General features: G+C 42.1%; 1 protein-coding gene across 2 annotated transcripts in view; it reads left to right on the forward strand.

Moving 5' to 3' along the window:
* Positions 1-7465: 7465 nt before the first annotated feature.
* The window catches only part of KLHL5 (kelch like family member 5), a 107093-nt gene continuing 102340 nt past the window's right edge, over positions 7466-12218 (forward strand). For both annotated transcript variants that reach the window (XM_036908486.2, XM_036908489.2), the window contains exons 1-2: positions 7466-7659; positions 7694-7955. The gene's annotated coding sequence lies outside the window, so the exon portion shown is untranslated. The remainder of the gene's footprint in view (positions 7660-7693; positions 7956-12218) is intronic.

The following is a 12218-nucleotide window of genomic DNA, read 5'->3' on the forward strand; positions in this document are numbered from 1 at the left end:
TGTATAATTTATTACTAGTTTTATACCTTTGTGGTCTGAGAAGTTGGTTGGTAGAATTTCAATCTTTTGAATTTACTGAGGCTCTTTTTGTGTCTAGTATGTGGTCTATTCTGGAAAATGTTCCATGTGCACTTGAGAAGAATATGTATCCTGCTGCTTTTTAGTGTAGAGTTCTGTAGATGTCTATTAGGTCCATCTGTTCTAGTGTGTTGTTCAGTGCCTCCGTGTCCTTACTTGTTTTTGGTCTGGTTAATCTGTCCTTTGGAGTGGTGTGTTGAAGTCTCCTAGAATGAATGCATTGCATTCTATTTTCCCCTTTAATTCTGTTAGTATTTATCTCACATATTTGTTGGTGCTCCTGTGTTGGGTGCATATATATTTAGAATGGTTATATCCTCTTGTTGGACTGAGCCCTTTATCATTATGTAATGCCCTTCTTTATCTCTTGTTACTTTCTTTGTTTTGACATCTATTTTGTCTGATACTAGTACTGCAACACTTGTTTTTTTCTCCCTACTGTTTGCATGAAATATCTTTTTCCATTCCTTGACTTTTAGTCTGTGTATGTCTTTGGGTTTGAGGTGAGTCTCTTGTAAGCAGCATATAGATGGGTCTTGCTTTTTTATCCATTCTTTTACTCTGTGTCTTTTGATTGATGCATTCAGTCAATTTGTATTTAGGGAGATTATTGAAAGATACGTACTTATTGCCATTGCAGACTTTAGATTCGTAATTACCAAAGGTGCAAGGGTAGCTTCTTTACTATCTAACTGTCTAACTTAACTCGTTTATTATGCTTTTATAAACACATTCTGATGATTATTTCTCTCCCTTCTTATTCCTCCTCTTCCATTCTTTATATGTTAGGTGTTTTATTCTGTACTCTTTTGTATTTCCTTTGATTGCTTTTGTGAGAGGTTGGTTTTATTTTTTGCCTTTAATTAGTATTTGGTTGGTCTGCTTTCTTTGATGTGATTTTATTTTCTCTGGGGACAATTATTTAGCCTTAGGAGTGCTTCGGTCTAGAGCAGTCCCTCTAAAATACCCTGTAGAGATGGTTTGTGGGAGGCAAATTACCTCAACTTTTGCTTGTCTGGAAATTGTTTAATCCCTCCTTCATATTTAAAGGATAGTTGTGCTGGATACAGTATTCTTGGTTCAAGGCCCTTCTGTTTCATTGCATTAAATATATCATGCCATTCTCTTCTGGCCTGTAAAGTTTCTGTTGAGAAGTCTGATGATAGACTGATGGGTTTTCCTTTGTAGGTGACCTTTTTTCTCTCTCTCTTGCTGCCTTTAATACTTTGTAGCTGTCCTTGATCATTGCCATTTTAATTATTATGTGTCTTGGTGTTATCCTCCTTGGGTCTCTTGTGTTGGGAGATACGTGAGCTTCCATGGTCTGAAAGATTATTTCCTCTCCCTGTTTGGGAAAGTTTTCAGCAATTATTTCTTCAAATACACTTTCTATCCCTTTTTCTCTCTCTTCTTTTTCTAGTACCGCTATAATGCGAATAGTGTTCTGTTTGGCTTGGTCACACAGTTCTCTTAATATTGTTTCATTCCTGGAGATCCTTTTATTTCTCTCTGCTTCAGCTTCTCTGTGTTCCTTTTCTCTGATTTCTAGTCCATTAACGGCCTCTTGCCTCATCCAATCTGCTCGTAAGTCCTTCCAGAGATTGTTTTATTTCTGTATTCTCCCTCCTAACTTGATCCTTTAGCTCTTGTATATTTCTCTGCAGATCCATCAACATGGTTATGACCTTTATTTTGAATTATTTTTCAGGAAGATTGGTTAAATCTATCTCCCCCAGCTCCCTCTTGGGGGTTGTCTGAGTAATTCTGGACTGGATCAAAATCTTCTGCCTTTTCATGGCTATAGAGGTAGTCATAGGCAGTTGGCACATGTGTCAGCTGGGGGAACAAAGTCCCGCACACGGCAAACAGCTTCCGGTTTTATTTCCTGAGCCACCATGGGCGGGGCAGCCCGGAGCCCTGCCGGGTGTGGCAGGTTCGCCCGGTGTGCTCTCCTGTGAGATCAGCGCCCCTTGGTACCCTGTCCCAGCTTCCTCTGTCTGTGTGTGCTTGTGGGGCCTCTGAGTCTGACCTGGGCAGCTGCCAAGGAGGCTCTGGGCAGCTGCTGTAGGCATAGCCACTCCCAGGCTGCTTTGCCAGGGCCGCGCAGGAGGGGGAGTCAACAGTAGGCTGTTTATCACCATGAGGGACTTTAGAGCTGCGCTGCCGCCTAGGGGTTTAGGGCGCCCAAAGTTCTCCGGGATTCCCAGCCTGCTGAGCTGCATGTGCCAGGATGGTTCTGTCCAGCTCTGAGGCTCCTGTTCCCTTAAGACTTTCAAAAATCACTCGCTTTTCTTTTGTCCCAGGGGTGCCGACTGTGGGGACCCACTCGCAGGTTTTACTGTTCCGTTTCCCTAATATCCAGCACACCATGCACTGTGTGTCTGCACTCCCAGTGTTGATGACTAGGGCTGGGTATTTAGCAGTCCTGGGCTCCCACTCCCTCTCTACTCTGACTCCTCCCTTCCCGCCCGTGGGCTGGGGTCAGGGGAGCACTCCGGTCCCACCAGGCCGTGGCTTGTATCTTACCCCCTTTTGTGAGGTGCTGAGTTCTCGCAGATGTAGATGTAGCCTGACTATTATACTGTATTTTCTGGTCTCTCTTTTAGGAATAGTTGTATTTGTTGTATTTTCGAAAATATATATGGTTTTGGGAGGAGATTTCCACTGCCCTACTCACGCCACCATCTTGGCTCCTCCCTCACAACTGTTACTTTTAAAAAGTAAAACATATTAAGATGCTTGGAGAATTTTTCTTAAAGTATAGAAATAAATACAAGTACTTCATTCATTCATTCATTCAACAAAGATTTCTGAGTGCCTCCTACCAAAGATCTGTCAGCTTGTGAGAGAGACAGACAAGTTAGGCAATGTCTGTACATCAAGTCACTGCTACAGTAAAGAGCACACAGGTTACTGAAGGGGAGCAAATGAGACCACCCCAAAATATTCTTCTTCGGCATATTTAGGCTGATTATTTTCAAGAAACAGTAGACACAGGAAAAGCTCTGAAAACAAGTAGAAGTTGCCCTTTTGTAAGAGGTATTTATGTTTATAAGGAAATATCTCCATTTTTAATGGTGTCTCTCCCTCTCTGTTCCAGGTAGAGGAGGATTACTACATCTTCAGAAACTCATCAGTGGAGAAGGGAACTGACTTAACTCTGCACAACAACCTGAGCTTTGCCTGGTAACCTCTCATAACAGGCTCTCCTCACCCCCAGAATCTTTTGGCTTTAGCTGGAGACGGTATTTAAGGTAGTGTCTTGAGCCATTTTGGAGAGTTACTCTGTTTTCCTGGGTATCTTCCATGCATATAGGAGGTGCATGTTGTTGTACTCCTGTTTGTTTTTCTTGTATTAATCTGTCTTTTATTATGGGGGGAGGAGTGGTGTCTCAGCCAGAAGCCTTGGAAGGAAAATTATTTATTTCTCCCCTATAGTATTATGGGAAATCAGTGGAGGAACATGAGAGTTCAAAATAAAGATTGCCAGAGGAGATGACCCTTGAGTTGAGTCTTGAGAAACTTAGGCAAATGGGGTGTGGAAAGGCAGGCATTCCAGATGGAGGAAATGTATTTAAAGATACAATTGTGGGAGAAATTATATATTCTGGACACTGCAAATCATTCCAAATGGGCACAGGCCTGGAGAGGTAGAAAAGGTTAGATTATGAAGGATCTTACAACCAGCTGAGATGTTTAACTTTGCCCTGAAGGCAATAGGGAGTCACTAAAGCGCGGTAAGCAGGGTCCTGGGAGATTAAACAGAGTTAGGTTTGTGTTTTAGAAAGGTTAGAGAGACTGGCAGTAAGTGTTTAAAGTTGTTCTATAAAAACTTTTTTTTTTTCCAGTCATAGCAAGGGGCCTGATTGTAGGAAGTCTACTTCTGAAGGGGTGGATGGAAATATGTGCATGAGACAATGCACATTCCTTCCCATGTCCCCAGTACTGTGTGGGGCCGTTCTGGGGACTGAAAGGAATGGCTTCACAGTGGGCTGTAATCACCTTTCTTCCGTGTGTAAAGAGAGTCCCACCTGAAGAAGGAGCTCATACATAGTGTCAGTCCCCAAGTTTTGTGATTGGACTGGGACTATGTTATATCCCTCTGACCAGAGGTAAAAATGAAACAGGAGTAAATACAAGTGAGGCTTTAACTTTGACTGTGATTGGGACAAGCTTGATGGCTCCCATATGAAACACAAAAATATGACCGTTTCATCTGAAGAAAGACAGGGAGCCAAGAGGCAAGGCAACAAGGCAGATTGGCTGTAGATTTATACCTGCCCTTTGGAGATGGAAGTTTGTTCCTGAAGAACGGAAACTGTGGAACCATAGCTGAACAAATGAATGGAGCCATGTGTGTTGCTTTTATTCCCATAATAATTTCATTTTTATTTTCCTTTAAACTATAGAAAGTTCATTTTGAAAATCCTAGATTGGTTTGGTTGTAATAAAGGAAGTCAAGGAAACTTTTGCAGGGAGGGGGTATTATTTGAACCAAGTTAAAGGAGACTGAATTACCTGGGGAACCAAGAGAAACTGGAAAGAATCTGAGGTGAACTTCAAGGGGACAAATTTTGAGTTGGGCTTACTTGGCCACTTGTGTCTCTCAGTCTGGAGAGTCTCCTTCCAGGAGTATGTATGATCTGCTCATACCTTTTAAAGCTCTATATTTTAATAGATTTTCTTTCACATCGAAACATGGATAGCAGCAGTATTGTTAAAAGAAACCCTGAATCCTCTAAAAGACATTCCATTCCTGGGATCCAGATTTTGGACACAGATACAGTATATAATGATATTCAAGCCTTTAAACCTCCCCACCCACACAAACTGGTAATCATAGCAGAAGACGAAAAGTCAGAGCAGAAAAGAAAAACATTTCTTTATTAAGAACATCTACACATTAGAATTAAGTTCTGTTTGCTGTCTATCAGGATTCACTTTAACCAGACTAAAACATTAATTGTTAACCTCACCATCATGATTATGATTAATGAAAATTATTTGAGCACTGACAAAGGAATATTAGCACAATCTATGAAGTTATCAGTAATCAAATTTCAGGTTCAGTTATTCCACTTATGATCACTGTGATATTGCTTCATCTCAGGGAAAAATATTAAGTCTTAGACAGCATTTCTAGATCCATCATCACTCTCTGATTCCGTGGATCCATTTATGGGCCAAGTTGTAAGATCTCAGCATTAATTCATAGCTGTGAAAGCCTCTTCAAATCCTGTTGCTTGGTATATGGCGAAATAAGAGATTAAAACAACAACTTCAAATTCTAATTTTGAATAGGGTAAAATTGGGCTGTACTTCAGACCTTATTAATTTGTCTAAGTCTCTTGACTTTGTTATAAGATAAATTGCATGGAAGCCTTTTGGCATTACAAAAAGGAATACTGTCTTTCCTATGTGAAGTCATTCATTCATTCAAAAATATTTGTTGAGTATCAACTTTGTGACAGGCACAGTAAGTAATAGACACTGGTGGTATAACTGAACTGAGCAGACAAGTTTCTCCTTTTGTGGAGTTTACATTTCTAGTGGGAGCAGAGAGACAGATATATGTCAGGTGGTGCCAAGTGCTGAGAAATGAGATGGAAGGGGGTGCAGTTTGCATAAGATAGAAAAAAAACGGCATGAAGATAAAAGGGGACAATCATGTGAATAGCTAAGAGCCTTCCAGGCAGAGGGACACGCAAAGGTTTCACTACGAGTTTTTGGCTTGTTGGCAGAAAGGGAATCAACCTGAGAAGCAAAGTAGGTGCTAAGGCAGCAGCATCAGGGTGTCAGATCAGGAGGGATGTTTTATTGGGTTTGCTTTTATTGGGGTGGTGGAGCAAGGAAGTGGAAAATACAGAGTAGTAAATCAATGAGAACAGATTTCAGGACAGAACAATACATTTAACATGGAAAAAAAAGGAGAGGGTGTATGGGATTGCCAATTTCCTAAATTAGAATTCATTTCTTTACTGAAATTGTGATCTGATTTGATTGCAGTGCTTTATAGTCTTTCTCACTCTAAACTCAAAAGACTGAATTAAAACTCCAAAATTGAACAGCAAATGATGGAGGGGGACTGAGAAGAAAGTCAGTTGCTGTTAATATGCACAAATGTTAACACCAGAAAAGCAAACGAGAGCTGAAAAATACCAAATTCCAAAGACTCAGGCTATGTGTTTACACAACTGTCTTTTGTATTTAAAGATAATGCTATAGTGTAGATGTGATAGATTCCGAGGGGTTGGGAAGAGCCTCTTCCACTGGCTCTGATAAAAATGTATCCAGTGCTTTGTGGATGGAGCCCTCAATGGTAGATTTTGTGATGTATCTCCTTCCTGATTGTAACAGTTTTTGATCTGCCCATCTGCTTCCCTTGGCACTAGCAGTCTATGTCAATGCTTCACTGTTTCACATTATGTTGCTTTTTCTTAACCACTTCCCCAAGTGGGAGTATACAAAATATATCCCTAAGTAGATCTTCAAGCCACCCCAGGCTGCTGCCATAATTCGGCTGTTAATTCAGTTAGTGATTTGATCCATCAGTCTCCTGGACCACCTGCTTGCACTGGATTTTCATTGTGAAGACATAGTGAAGATCTAGCAAAAGCATTGCAAGGGAAATGACCATATTCAACCCACACGGACAGTATACAGCTAGCTCAGAGTAGCAAACACAGAATCTGCAAATAACCTAAGAAGACCAAAAGCAGGTGGACATTTCATTTACACATCACTCTGAGACAAACTAAGGAAACCCCTTTCCTCCATATCCACCATGAGCTCCATGGGGACAGGGACCATAGCTGTTTTTCTCAAACTGATTATGAGTTAACATATGTTAAACGCTTAGATTTGTTTGGCGTGTAGGCGCTGAATAAATTGTTATTCTCAGCACCTAACATATAGTTGGAGTTGGCTACAAGAATGAAAAAGGCACCTACTTCTGTTGAAGTCCTATTATCCCACCATTGGAAAACAATGATATGGTCACAGAGTTGAGGATCATAATTACTATGGCACAAACCCGCCTCGGGACACAATAATTACCAAACTTTTGAACGGGAAAGGGTCGCAGGGGATGGAGAAGAGAGGCAACTCTTGGTGAGTTCCCCCAAAGCTCTAGGACAATATTGTCCTGTTCTCCAAGGAATCAAAAACCACAGGCCTTCTCTCCGATCGACTTCCATCCCTGGTGAGGGGCCTCTTCCTAAACTTCCACCCGTAGGAATTCCCTTGTCCCAGCTTCAAGGGGCGGGGAACAACCGCAATCCTTGTCGGCCGCCGCGCCCCGCCCTCTCCCCGAGCCCCGCCCATCCTGCCCCGCCCAGAGCTCCCCTCTCCTCAGCCCTCGCCCTCCACTCTCCTCTGCCTCCCCATCTCCCAGGCCCCGCCGTCGGCGCGCGCCGCGCTGCGTGGAGGAGAAACCGCCAACCCCGCGGCCGAGGGGGTTTCTCGCGGACGCGCAGCCCGCGAGGAGGGGGCGGGGCCTGGCTGGAGTGGGCGGGGCGGAGAGCTGCTCGCGCAGCGCCAGGGGTAACGGACGAGCCGGGTCCAACCGCCACCCGTCCGCCTGTCCGGCACTCCGTCAGGAGCGGCACCCCGTCAGGAGCGGCACCCCATCAGGAGCAACCCGCCGAGTTCGTCTCCGTCGCCCGCGCCCGGCTCGGCGCCGCCTGACTGAGGGGGAAGTGGTCCGCCCCGGGCCGGCCGGCTGCGGGGGTGAGGCTGCCGGGAAGGGGCTGGGGGCGCCGGCGGGGCCGAGCATCTCTCTCCGCGGCCCGCTGCCCCCCGCCCCCCGCCTCCTCCCCTCCCCGCGCCTGGCCGTCCCGCCCCGCTGAGACCCCTGGCCGCCGCCGGAGCCCAACGCGGTAAGTACGACTTCCTCCCCGGCGTCGGGGAGGGAGCCGCGGCGGCCGGCGGCGCAGCGAGGCCCGCTCCTGGCTCCCGGCCCCCCGCGCCACCCACCGCCGGGCCGCGGCGACCGGTCCCGCGGGGAAGGCGCCTCCGCACGTCCCTCCCGGAGGCTTGGTTCCGCCGGGACCTCCCCGACCGCTCCAGGGCTGGAACCCGACCCGGCCTCCCCGCCCTGCAGCCGCGAGCCCGGGAGCGGCGTCCGGGCCGCCCTCGAGTTGGGCAAAGTTGTGGACGCGGGGTGGACCACTGTCCAGAACCATTGCTTCTTCCCGGTGCTGTTATACTGATAAAACACAGTGGAAACCATTTCGGATTTTTTTTTTCATTATTGCTGGCAGGCTGTCATAATCTAAGTTTTCATTCTAAGTAATTGCCTCTTCCTCCGAGTGTGGAAGATCAGAAAGGGACTTTTTATCAACAAAAACTGGCGAGCCTGGTTGAAATTTTGATTTGGCTATTTCACTGCGTGCTCTGGGATCGAAAGCTCACGAAGAAAGTTTGCTGTATCAAAGAGTAAAGCTTCCTGCCATCTTTATTATCGTTCCATTTTGATTTTTTAAAAATATTTTTGAATAGCTGATGCATTCACCAAATTCAGAAGATACAGAAGGGGTACAAAGTCTCTCTCCCCACCCACTCCTGTACTCCCAGCCAACCAACATAACCAGTTTCTCATGCATACTTTCAGAGATTATGTATACACACATGCCCTTGCTTCTCTCTTTAAAAGAAAGTGAAACTCTTGTATATGAAGTAAAAGTGCCTAGCAGTTACTGGTACCCAATAAATGGTAATATTACTCTTCCGTTTAGAAAACAGTTTGGTAAATCTTTTTGGTTAGTAGACAACTGAAAAAAATTGACTTTTTTCCTGGTTTTAAGCATTTGCAGATTTGACTATATTGTAAATTTGTGTGGTCCATTGGCATGTTGTAACTATGTGAATACTTTTACACAAAGGTGAATACACTGATTTTTGGGTAATTGGGCAGGTTTGGAGAATAAAATTTTAAAAAGATAGGATTTAACGTACACACTATATAGTTCCAAAAATGATTTGAAACAACTTAGTGTCCATATAGTACGATAGGGTAAAACAAAACAATGAGAAAATTCAGACAGCGCAGGAAAAAGAATACAAAATCAAGAGAAAAGATAAATCCAAGTACATACTGTAAGATCCTGCACCTGGAGATGAGTCCCAGTTTTGACTCTGGGCTTCCCTAGCAGCCAGGAAAAAAGAGGGAGGGAGAGAGGAACAAAGTTAAGTTTCAGTGTGTTTCTAATTCTGAGGTAGAAAAGAACCAGTTCTGCTTAAGCAGGGCATTTTGTTGTAATGAGGCCTGAGAGGAACATTTTCTCACAGTCCTTAATAAAAGATTGTGTAATGCATTCGGCAGCATCTTTGAAATATCCCAACAGAAAATGATGAATTTGGAGAACAGTGTTCTTCAATATAGGGCAATAATAAAACAACTATGAAGGCTTAATTTGATGCACTCATAACATTTAAATACTTAGAACAGTATTTCTCAAACTGTGTTATAAGGAATGAGAAATCAGTGATTTAGTTCTTGAAATAAGATTCTAAGCTCGAAAAAGTTTGATAGCTGGGTTAGACAAATTCCAGTGGTTTTTTTTTTTTTTTTTACTCAATTTCTTGGCTGATGTTCAAGTTTACTCTTTTAAAGGGGGATATATTTTGTGACCCTTTCCAAGTTTGTTTGAGTATGGAACATAAACTGAGAACCACTGAACCTTAGAAATGAATGGATTGCCTATCCTTCAGGCAATTCTTCATGAGTATTTCTTACAAATAAGGTTTGATAAAGAGTTTGAGGAGAGCCAATTTGGCAAGAACCAAAGTGAAGAAAAAAGTCAAATTGTACTATAAAACTGTAGGTATCAGAGGAAAAAGTCTTTCCCCCTGAATTCTTTCATAGTTCTTCATTGTTCTGCAGGTACCTGTTGGACCACATGCTCTCTAGGACATTTTCCTGTTCGATGCTTCCAAGTACTCTATCTTGAGTTAGACTAAGGTGGAATTCCTTAAAGAATGACTTTAATTATTGTGTGTAAATATGTGAATAGCATGTTCTTTTTATCAGGCACGCTATTGATAATATTGTTACTATCAAATTTTAGAATTCTGTAGCTGTAGGAGACCGTAAAAAGTGTGCTTCATAGGGGAAAGAGCAAGGGATTTGAAGCTAGCAAGTCTGGGATTGTGCCACAAATGTGCCAGTTTGTTTCCAGCAAATTTATGAACCTCCCTGAATCTGTTTCTTTATTTGTTAAGATTTAAATGGTGACAGCACACAGTTCATTCAATAGATGTTGAGGATCTAGTAGGTACTGGGTATTAGAAAAACAGCTTTAAGGCATGAATGAAATAATTATCAAGAATCCTTACTGTCAGGTTTTTTTTTTTTTCTATTCCTGAGTGCAGATAGCAAGAGTTTGGAGGGCAAGGAGTATTATTTTATCCAAATGTGTTTGTTTTCAGAGTTTCAGATATCAAGTAGTAAGAGTTGAGAGAATGAGGGTTTGGTCCAAAAATGTATCTAGCTCCTTTCAGTTCCTATGTTTGTGTTTTGAGAGTTTGGATAACTAGAACACCTCCATAAGAAAGTATTCTACATATGATGCAGTGCTATACAAAATGTAACCATTTTGAAGACAAATTGAGGGCCAGAGGTATTGTTTCCACTCCATTTATAAGAGAGGAGTCTGCTGAGTATATTAGGTAGGATATATTGTGCTGTGGTAACAAAAGACCCTAATGTTCTCATGGTTTAAAACAAAAACAACAAAGGTTTGGTTGGTTCTAGTCACACTATGTGTCCAGTTAGGGTCAGCAGGAGAGCTGTTCCAGGAAGTTATTTGGAGCCCCACGTTGTCGGAGGGAACGCTTCCACAATTGTTAGGAAAGGGAAGAGGATGTGATGAATTGCATACTGGCTCTTAAAGGTTTCCACCTTTCTCTACTTCATTGGCCAAAACAAGTTATATGACTACACCCAATTTCCAGGAAGTAGGGCAATGCAATTCTATCTTGTGCCCAGAAGGAGGAGAACTGGAATAAGCTTTGGACAGTCTTAATGTCTGTGCTAAGCAAGCTTTATAATCCCATAATGTAACACAAAATATGAATAAGTCAAATTCAAATTATGTTTTTCAGTGTTCTATTTAGAAAATAGAAAACTGCATTTCTTTGTGTATGTATGTGTGTTTAATCAGAATTATGCTAATGAATGATAAACATCTTTTATTAATTGGAAATGAAATGCTTTTGAAAACTCTACAATTAGATATACTTTTTTGACCAAGTGGATTTCATTATTTTTGAATTATATGTCCATTCAATAAACATTTGTTAAGTATGATGCATATAAGGTTCTGTGTTAAATCCTGTGAGAATAAAAAGATGCATTGAAAGTTTACAACCCCAACAGAAAATAGCTATAATTGAGTTCTCTTTCTTTCCCTTTCTCTAAACAACATTAGCAGGCTCTTCAGTATGGTAAAACCTGATTATGAACCTGCAGATAGGTTTAATAACTAACCAATAAACATGGTTTTGCCAAAATCCTAAATAAGTAAGTAGATAGGTAGATAAATAAATAAGCAAATAAAACCTGATTGAGTATGTATACACTGTTTTATACTTTGCCCCTAATCACCTTTTCGATCTTAGGGATTTTTTTTGTGACAAATTACTTTAAACTAGTTTAAGCAAAAAGAGTGTTTTGTTTGAAAGGAGTAAAGCTTTATATCACAGAGACCGAGGGCAAGAAGTGCCCCTGAGTCTAGAAGCAACTGGCATCAGTAACAGAAAGTTAGGAGTTGGGGCTGCTATCCCTTTCCAGGTCTATGTGTATGATTTCTTGCCTCTCTTTCTCTCTGCATATATACTTCATTCTTTTTCCCTTTTTTCTCACATACACTGGTTTACTCTATTTCCCTGTTAAATGTTTTAATGTAAGGGTTGTCACACTTGAAACTAACTAGAGCCCTTTGCAGCTCCTGAAGAACTAAATATTTTCTAAGTGCCACATCTTAAATTTAGAATCAATAAGAGTTCAAAAATAATAAGAGTTGGCCTTAAAGCATAACAAGTTAGGGTAATTGGCAACTTTGTAATAGAGAAGGAAGCAGTTTTCTAATAGTTTGGTATTAAAGAAATCTGGGATGCCAGTTGAAATTCTACTCAGTTAA

This window comes from Manis pentadactyla, chromosome 5, assembly GCF_030020395.1.
Source record: "Manis pentadactyla isolate mManPen7 chromosome 5, mManPen7.hap1, whole genome shotgun sequence".
NCBI lineage: Eukaryota > Metazoa > Chordata > Mammalia > Pholidota > Manidae > Manis > Manis pentadactyla.